Source organism: Panthera pardus, unplaced genomic scaffold (genome assembly GCF_024362965.1).
Source record: "Panthera pardus isolate Hobbes unplaced genomic scaffold, ASM2436296v1 HiC_scaffold_8, whole genome shotgun sequence".
Lineage (NCBI taxonomy): Eukaryota > Metazoa > Chordata > Mammalia > Carnivora > Felidae > Panthera > Panthera pardus.
Window position 1 is genome coordinate 2,032,738 of NW_026527013.1, and position 9,007 is coordinate 2,041,744.

Genomic DNA, 9,007 nt, shown 5'->3' on the forward strand with positions numbered 1-9,007 from the left:
CCGGGAGAAGACAAAACAGGAATATTTACAAGAAAAGATTCGTGTTCTGTTTTTGGAGAAAAGCAGACATTTTGTAGCAGAGGAGATCACCTGCAAACCCAGGAAGGGCATTCAAGGTGACTGACACTTGCATGGGAGGAACGGGGATGTTGGCGGTTATGAGACTAGAAATTAAAGAACAGCTGTAAACCTAGCACAACAATTGTGCAGTCGGAATTTTCACAAGACAGAGGTTTTTGTTTTTTTTAATTTTTTTTTTAATGTTTATTTTTGAGAGAGAGAGAGACAAAGCATGAGTGGGGGAGGAACAGATAGAGAGGGAGACACGGAATCCAAAGCAGGCTCCAGGCTCTGAGCTGTCAGCACAGCCCGACACGAGGCTCAAACCCACAAACTGTGGGATCGTGACCCGAGCTGAAGTCGGATGCTTAAGCGACTGAGCCACCCAGGCGCCCCACAAGACAAAGTTTTTATAAATGCATTGTAGATATTGATCATCTATAAAACAATTCAGTTGGGAAGAATGATCAGGGAAAACTATATGTAAGAAGCCCAGAAAGTTATGACTTTGTTTGAGTCCTTAGCCAGAGCAGTAAGCTTGTACCACTTTGTAAGCATGGAGACAGTGCCACAAACATACCCATTCATTGACAGTGGCCATTAGGTAGTCCAATAATGATTAACAAACATCAATATATCATTAATTAATAAAGAGATCGCTTATAAGCGTCATCCCCTAACCGTGTGCCTTCCTATTTTGAACAGAAGTCCTTTGGTGGAGAATGTCTGTGAACGTATTGAAGGAGATCCATGTGGAGAAACCCTGAACCCGATTACAAGTCTTACTGTGCATGAGGGTTATCCTACTAGAGGCAAATCCTGTCAACATGCTAAGCGTAGAGAAGCCTTCGCAGATGGTTCCTTCCTTGGGAAGCCAAGAGGATCTCACCCAGGACTCAAACCTAGTCCCGGTGAGGAGTGTGGGCTAGCCTGCAGCTGCGTCGTGAGCCTCAGCACTCACACGGACACAGACCTTATAGAGGAACCCGATGAAAGTCAGGACACTGGGAGAGTATCTAAGACATCGAAGAGGCTCAGTAGTAAAAAATCTCTAGAGTGCAAGAAATGTGGAAAAGCTTTCACTCGCACGTCTTCCTTTCAGGGTCATGTGCGAGGTGACTGTGGAAAGAGAGTCCATGCATGTGACGTGTGTGGGAAAGTCTTCAGGTATAAGTCAAGCTTGCGGACACATAAGAAAACACACACTGGGGAGAAGTCCTATGAATGTCAGCACTGTGGGAAAGCCTTCTCTGGTCGCAGTTCCCTTGTAAGACATGTGAGAACACACACAGGGGACAGACCCTATGAATGTAAGGAATGTGGGAAATCTTTTTGGAATTGTGGACATTTTAATCGGCACATGACCATGCACAGTATGGTGAAACCCTGTGAATGTAAGCAGTGTGGCAGAGCCTTCCGGGATCAGACAGATCTGCGGATCCATATGAGGACACACACGGGGGAAAGACCCTTTGAATGTCAGCAATGTGGGAAAGCCTTCAGATATCTTGGAAATCTGCGAGAACATATGCGGACACACACGGGGGAGAGACCCTACGAATGTCAGGAGTGTGGGAAAACCTTCAGGTACAACTCAAGTCTGCAAGCTCATGTGAGGACACACACTGGGGAGAGGCCCTATAAATGTCAGCACTGTGGAAAAGCCTTCATTCGACACCACACCCTCGTACTACATACTGCGAGAAGACACTCAGGGGATGGACACTTGGAATGTAAGGAGTGTGGGGAAACCTTCCGGAAGCATCGACCTTTTCAACGTCACATGACCACTCACAATGTAGTGAAACCCTATGAATGCGAGGAGTGTGGCAAAGCCTTCAGGTATCACAGAGACCTACAAATACATGTGCGGACACACACTGGGGAGAGGCCCTATAAATGTCAGCACTGCGAGAAAGCCTTCACCTCCTCTGAGAACCTGCGAGTGCACATTAGGACACACACTAGAAAGTGACCCTATGAATGTCTGCAGTGTGGGAGGGCCCTCAAGTGTCCATCACACCTGGAAACACACCCGTGGACACACACTGGGGAGAGACACCATGATTTTAAGGAGTGTGGACAAACTTTCCAGAAGCGTGAACATTTCAAACGTCACTCGAACACGCACAGTGCAGTGAAACTCTGAATAAGCAGCGTGGCCTCCTGGGATCACACACATCTGCAGGTACATGTGAGAACACACACTGGGGAAACTTCGTAAATGTCTGCTCTGTGGGAAAGCCTTCGTTTGTCTCTCTTCCCTTCAAGGACACACACACGGGCAAGCAGAGTGACGTGAAACCCTATTAACTTCAGCACCGTGGGAAAGCCTTCAGGTATCCCAGGAATCTGTGAGCACAGACACACTGTGGGAAAGCATTTATTCTCCCTTAAAATTTTATTGGGAATGTGAGCCAACACACTGGAGATGATCCTGAACAAACAAGATTTTGGGAAAACATCAGGTATAGAACTTGATGTATTTTGTTCACAAAAATTCCGGCAGGACAGAAATCTTTTCATTGTTATGAATATGACTTTGTCTTTCAAAGTGCCTCTTCCTTAATGGGGATCCCAAATGTATGAATTCCTAGTTCATGTCACTGATATGAATGCTACTGGTTTTAAGTGGCCTTCTTTCTCCTCTGCATCTGTACAACATGGATGTCGTTGTCTCAGATTTCAAGTAATCACACTGTTATGCACAACATGTCTCCTTTCCATTAGTATATAGCTCAGACCCAAGAGTGAGAAGAGAGAGTGTGTGTGTGTGTGTGTGTGGCAGTGTGTGTACAACTTTATATAATTATAGAAACAGATTTCTTTAATTTCACCTTGCAGAGTGTTTCTAGTATATGATCACAACATGTAGACTTCTGTTGTTGAAAGTTGTGTTCTCTGTTGCAAATACTGCAATTTCCTGAGTCAGTACCAACTCTTCTATTCAATCCTTACTGTTAAAGGATATATTTTCACATCAGTTCTCTTTTCTTTGTCGTTTATTTATTTGTTTTGAGAGAGTGGGGGAGGGGCAGAGAGAACTCCAAGCAGGCTCCACACTGTCCACATGCAACCCGATGCAGGGCTTGATCCCACGAATGGCAAGATCATGACCTGAGTGGAAGTCAAGAGTCAGATGTTTAACTGCCCGAGTCACCCAGGTGCCCCGAGTTCTCTCTTTTTATTGAATGGACAATTGGTAAACTTCCAATATTGTTTCTTTTTGGGGACTAATTTTTGGTGTCAGTCAATTTTGTGTCAAGTTGTGACTTCGAAGGACATCCCTTTGGACCATGACTCAGGTTTGCCCGTTTGTTTCCATGAGCAGTGATTGTGGTGGAAATCCTTATGAGGTGCTTTCCTCTGGCCCCCAGGACATAATACCTGGGGTGCCTAGTACCCCTAATATCAGCCAGATCAGCTGGCCAAAATATAGCATCTGATAAATTTTGGACATAGGAACCTCTTCAGTTTTATCCCCATTGGAGATAAAAACACCTCATTGTTTCCATAATATTCCAGAGTCTTGAGGTACCCCAAGTGCATATCAACTATCGGGCTAAATGTTTTTGGTTTTGCCCGTGGCTAAGGCATATGGCCGAGTGGCAGTTTGTAACTCATACTACTGGGCTGGATGTGAAAGGGAAAGCATTGCTCCCGTAGTACCTTTTAAAAAAGGTCTTGCAGGCTGGCTGGCTCAGTCAGTGGAGTGGGCAACTCTTGCACTTAGAGTTGTGGGTTCGATCCCCATAGTGGCTGTCAAGATAGTTTTAAAAAAATGATACAATGTTATTTAAAAAACAAAAAAGATTTCCGATAGCACACCCAAGCGAATATTTACCACTTCCATCCTATTTAAAAGACCTATCAGTAAACTATGAAAAGTCTTCATTGTTCAGAGGACTGACGTGTAAAATGCCACCAATCAAAAGGAGACGTGTCGGCGATCCGCAGTCCTGAGGAGGTTTGTCTGGATCCGAATGTGGTCTCTTTCCTCAAGGCATCCGATGACTGGGATCTCCTAAAACTCCTAAAAACCACAGTTTCCTGCAAACTGGCTGGTTTCAAAAGGCCATGATCCAAAGGCCTGCACAGGTCCAGGTAGGAAGAGTCTGAGTCCGCACAGGAGTAGGACTGAAAGCACACTTCTAACGGGTGCGGTTTCTGACCCCAAAGTGAGGTTAATTTTAAGTGTCTATTATTTTACAAGCAAAAACGAGTTTATTGGGAATAGCAAGGATTGCAAATCAGGACAGGCAAGACATGGCCGATCCATGGGCAAGTTCAGAGAAGAAAGGAGAGGATGCTCTTTTACAGGAAATGGGGAGAGTTGGGAGGGGTTGTGGTAAAGAAAAAGTCCGTTGGGACGAACTGGGGGTTTGAAGATGGTGCCTTCTCATTGGCTGGTCTATGACCACCTCTCAACGGCGGAGCTCTGATGGTCTGTCATCAGCTGGGCTGTGACTGTCCTGCTCAAAAATATGGGAGGAGGAGGCAGACACACGCATCTTCCCTACTTGTCTGTGAACGACTAGAAGAAACAGTGTGGCTGATGAGGTGAGTCTAGTGGTGGTGGGAATGAGTTCTTATATGGAGCTCCGGGCATAACTGCCTTGAGGACACCGCTAATATCTGGAAAGGCATCTTTCCAATGTTTGTTGTCCAAAATAGCTCTTAGATGTTTACTTGAAAATCGATACCAGAATGGAAACCTGTACTTCCTCCCAGCTAGAAATTGTGCTGAAAAGGATGTTTCTTCCCATGAAGGATGGGTAATTGGTAATGCTTCACTCAGAGGTGTTTCCTTATTTCCAGTGGAGGAAAAATAGGCCAGGCCTTTCCCTTTTCCTGCAGACCACTCATGCTTCTGTTGGTCCGCCCCCACTGGACACAGATCAGTTTCTATCTCTGTGTCACATGGCCTCCAGGGATGATGCCCTGGTCCTGGGCGTGGTGGGAGTCTGGTTGTATTTCGGGTGGAGTTGGGCTTCATGTCTGAGATGATGCGTGAGGTGAGCAGTCCCACTGGGGCTGGGGGAAGGAAATGGTAAAGGGAATGTTCAGGAATGTGGTAGTTTAAATGGAAAATCAAGATATCTGTACAGTGTTTGCAGAGAGGAATGCTTGTGTCTAGTCATTCCAACCACTGTCAGAATGGGCCTTCCTCTCTGCTGTCCTCAGTTCACCAATCGATACGACCACTGGTCACGTGGATACCACACACTGATAAGGCTCAGATATAGCTGCGCTGAACTAGAACAGCATGGAAGCTGTGGGTCAGAACCACGCTTCTGTTTCATCACCGGTGGAAAAGAGTTCAAGCTGGACATATTCCATGGAATGCTCTTTTTCTTAGCAGACCCATGACATACATTGTCAAACTGGCTTATAAGTTGTTAGCCCTTCTGCATACCCAGTGGCAGTTTTCCTTCTGAAGCTGGAGTTCTATTCTTTGTAGTGCCTTCAGATTCTGACTGAGAAGTTTTGCTGGGATGCCCATTGATGTCTGTAGGCTGTGACTCTGCACGTGTTCTGTGTGCCTTTAGCGGCTAGCCAGTTCGTGTGACCAACCCAGGTGCACAGAAAGGCCCAGGATAATTGTGTATTATGATCACATCCCAGGACAGTCGGTGCATGTAAAGAGGGGGTGACACTGGGGAGCACCACGGGGGCGAGCGAGCAGAGCAAGAGGGTGGGCGGCCATGAGCACGAGGCCATGTGGGCAAGTGTCTGCAGTGCCTGGATCGGCATGGAACATCACTGTGTGCTCTGGGCCGACGGTGTGGGGCATGAGGGAGGCTCATTATTTATTACCGGACAGTATAGAATCTGGGAAAGAAGGCTCAGTTTCACTGACCATCCTGAGTGCTTCCTTTCCTCTTGTGTCCTCTGGAAAATCACCTGCATTTGTAGGCCTCAGGCAACTCAGACAAGGAGATAAAAAATATCTATCTTACAGATTTTGCTCAGGGGAAACTGGATTTATATATGTTGGTGGAGTTCCTTTATGGAAGGAACACACTGCCGGATATGAGTAAGCAGCAGGTCAAGTGTTCACACAGTCAGCGACAATGGCAGTCATAGCCTCAGACACGGAAGCCGGCCCGGCACTCAGTCAGTACTGGGCTGTGACATTCTCTCACTGAGCAGAAACCATTCACCCACCTGTCCTCGGACGAGGCACTTCCTTGTCTGTGATGTGTCGAGGCACATGAAGACCATGTTATGGTCATGTCTGTAAAAGGCTTGAAAATAGAGTCCAGTCCATAAAACTCACCAAATATTCCCTGCTTCTTGCTGATGTGCTGGCTGCCTCTTTATTCATAGTTTGAGCTGCACTGCATTCTTTTTTCTAGATAAGAACTGTGTGGGCACCTGGGTGGTTCAGTCAGTTCAGCATCCGGGTCTTGCTTTTGGCTGAGGACGTGATTTCATGGTTCATGAGATTGAGCCCCACGGTGGGCTCTCTGCTGATAGCGTGGAGCCTGCTTGGGATTCTCTCTCTTCCTCTCTCTCTGCCCCTCCCCTGCTCTCTCTTTTTCTCTCTCAAAATATTGTTTTTTAATTTATTAATTATTTTTGAGAGAGGGCAAGCAAGGGAGTGGCAGAGAGAGAGAGAGAGGATGACAGAGAATTGGAAGCAGGCTCCATGCTGACAACAGAGAGCCAGCCCCATGTGGGGCTCAAACTCAAGACCCATGAGTTCATAACCTGAGCCAAAGTGGGATGCTTAACCAACTGAGCCACCCAGGTGCACCAATAAATAAACATTTTCAAAAAATAAAAACAGATAAGAACTATGATAATTTTTCAATGATAAATTTACACGTACCTCCTGATGGTATCTGGATTAGACAGCACCCAGTCCAGAGTAAAGGAGAACATCCCACACACATCATCCATCACATGTCTGAATGTGACATGTCAGAACACGTCCTCACGTGGCTCATGTCACAGTGTGCCCCTCACACTGACACCTCTACCCTCCTTCATGAGTTGTGGTCATTTGATGCGCTAATCCAGGATGATCCTCTCTGACTACAGGTGTGGTCCTGGTGGTCTTTGGCTCAGGGCATCGACAAAGTCATTATCTTAGTCTTATTAATGTACTACAATCATGTTAATCACAAAAGTCTTAATAGATAAGAATTTTAAAAATTGATTCATAAGGAGAAAATCCATGAGGTCATATGTAGCTGGTACTATGACTAAGCATGTATGAGAATATGGACAAGAATTGTCTTAAATGAAAAACTGCAAGGCTGATTTGACAACCCATAAATGTAAATAGATAAAATATCATTTTTATATATAAGTCTCACCAGTGAAAAGTAAACAGGGTGTCATTTTGTTGCTATACAAGTTCTATTTAATTAAAATATCAGGGATATATATTTAGGAGGTTGGTGGGAATAGGAAAGTGGAAGAGTAAAATAACAATTTCAGGTAACACTGGAAGTTGATAAATTCATGACAAGGTATATGCAGTACAAACACACACACACTCTGGGTTCAGTATTGTACACCCCAAATTTCATGTCCACGTGGAACCTCAGAATACAACCTTCTCTAGAAATAAGTAGTTCAGGGGCACCTGGGTGGCTCAGTTGGTTCGGCGTCCGACTTTGGCTCACGGTTCGTGGGTTCAAGCCCCATATCGGGCTCTGTGCTGACAGCTCAGAGCCTGGGGCCGGCTTCAGATTCTGTGTTCCACACCCCCCCCCCCCGCCCCACCCCTGCTTGTGCTCTGTCTTTCAAAAATGAATAAAAACATGAAAATATTTTTTTTTTTTAAAGAAAAATAAGGTGTTTGCCCATGTAAGGAAGATGAGGCCACACTGGATCAGGGTAGGTCTTGACCCAATGATGGGTGTCCTTATAAAACTGGGAGATTTGGACACAGAGGCCTGCACTGAAGACAGGGCTTGACCATGTGAGACAGCAGCAGGGATTGGCATGATGTATCTACCCCCTCAAGGAATGCAAAGGGTTGTGGGCAACCCCCAGAAGCTGGGAGGGAGGCCTGGGACAGTTTGTCCTTCAGATCCTCCAGAAGGAACCAACCTTGCAAGACATCTTGATCTCAGGCTTTCATCAGCCTCAGTTGTGACACCACAAATGTCTGTCTCATGCTGTGTTATGGCAGCCCCAGGAGACGAATGCATTCTGAAGGAGGGAGGGGACCTCGGATATCTGAAGGACACCAGAGGCCACTGTGCCCCCAGCAGAGTGAGGGGGGAGGAGGAACAGCAGATGTGAGAGGAGAGGATGGGGTGGGTTGCATGTGCTGGTCAGTCAAGAAGACAGACTTTGGTGGTGGGTGAGTTGATCAGGCACCCGCAGAGGATCCTTCTGTTACCATGACAACAGACAGTAGGATGGTGATTTCTCTTTTTTTTTTTAATATATGAAATTTATTGTCAAATTGGTTTCCATACAACACCCAGTGCTCATCCCAAAAGATGCCCTCTTCAATGCCCATCACCTACCCTTCCCTCCCTCCCACCCCCCCATCAACTCTCAGTTTGTTCTCAGTTTTTTTTTTAATTTAATTTAATTTTATTTTATTTTTCAATATATGAAATTTATTGTCAAATTGGTTTCCATACAACACCCAGTGCTCATCCCAAAAGATGCCCTCTTCAATGCCCATCACCTACCCTTCCCTCCCTCCCACCCCCCCATCAACTCTCAGTTTGTTCTCAGTTTTTTTTTTTAATTTAATTTAATTTTATTTTATTTTTCAATATATGAAATTTATTGTCAAATTGGTTTCCATACAACACCCAGTGCTCATCCCAAAAGGTGCCCTCCTCAATACCCATCACCCACTCTCCCCTCCCTCCCACCCCCCATCAACCCTCAGTTTGTTCTCAGTTTTTAACAGTCTCTTATGCTTTGGCTCTCTCCCACTCTAACCTCTTTTTTTTTTTCCTTCCCCTCC

At 45.7% G+C, this 9,007-nt stretch overlaps 1 long non-coding RNA gene across 1 annotated transcript; it reads left to right on the plus strand.

The window, feature by feature from the left end:
• Nucleotides 1–12: 12 nt before the first annotated feature.
• Nucleotides 13–3,043, plus strand: LOC128775569 (uncharacterized). The gene is made up of 2 exons (XR_008420367.1): nt 13–116; nt 766–3,043. It is a non-coding gene; the product is annotated as an uncharacterized LOC128775569 (long non-coding RNA).
• Nucleotides 3,044–9,007: the final 5,964 nt, after the last annotated feature.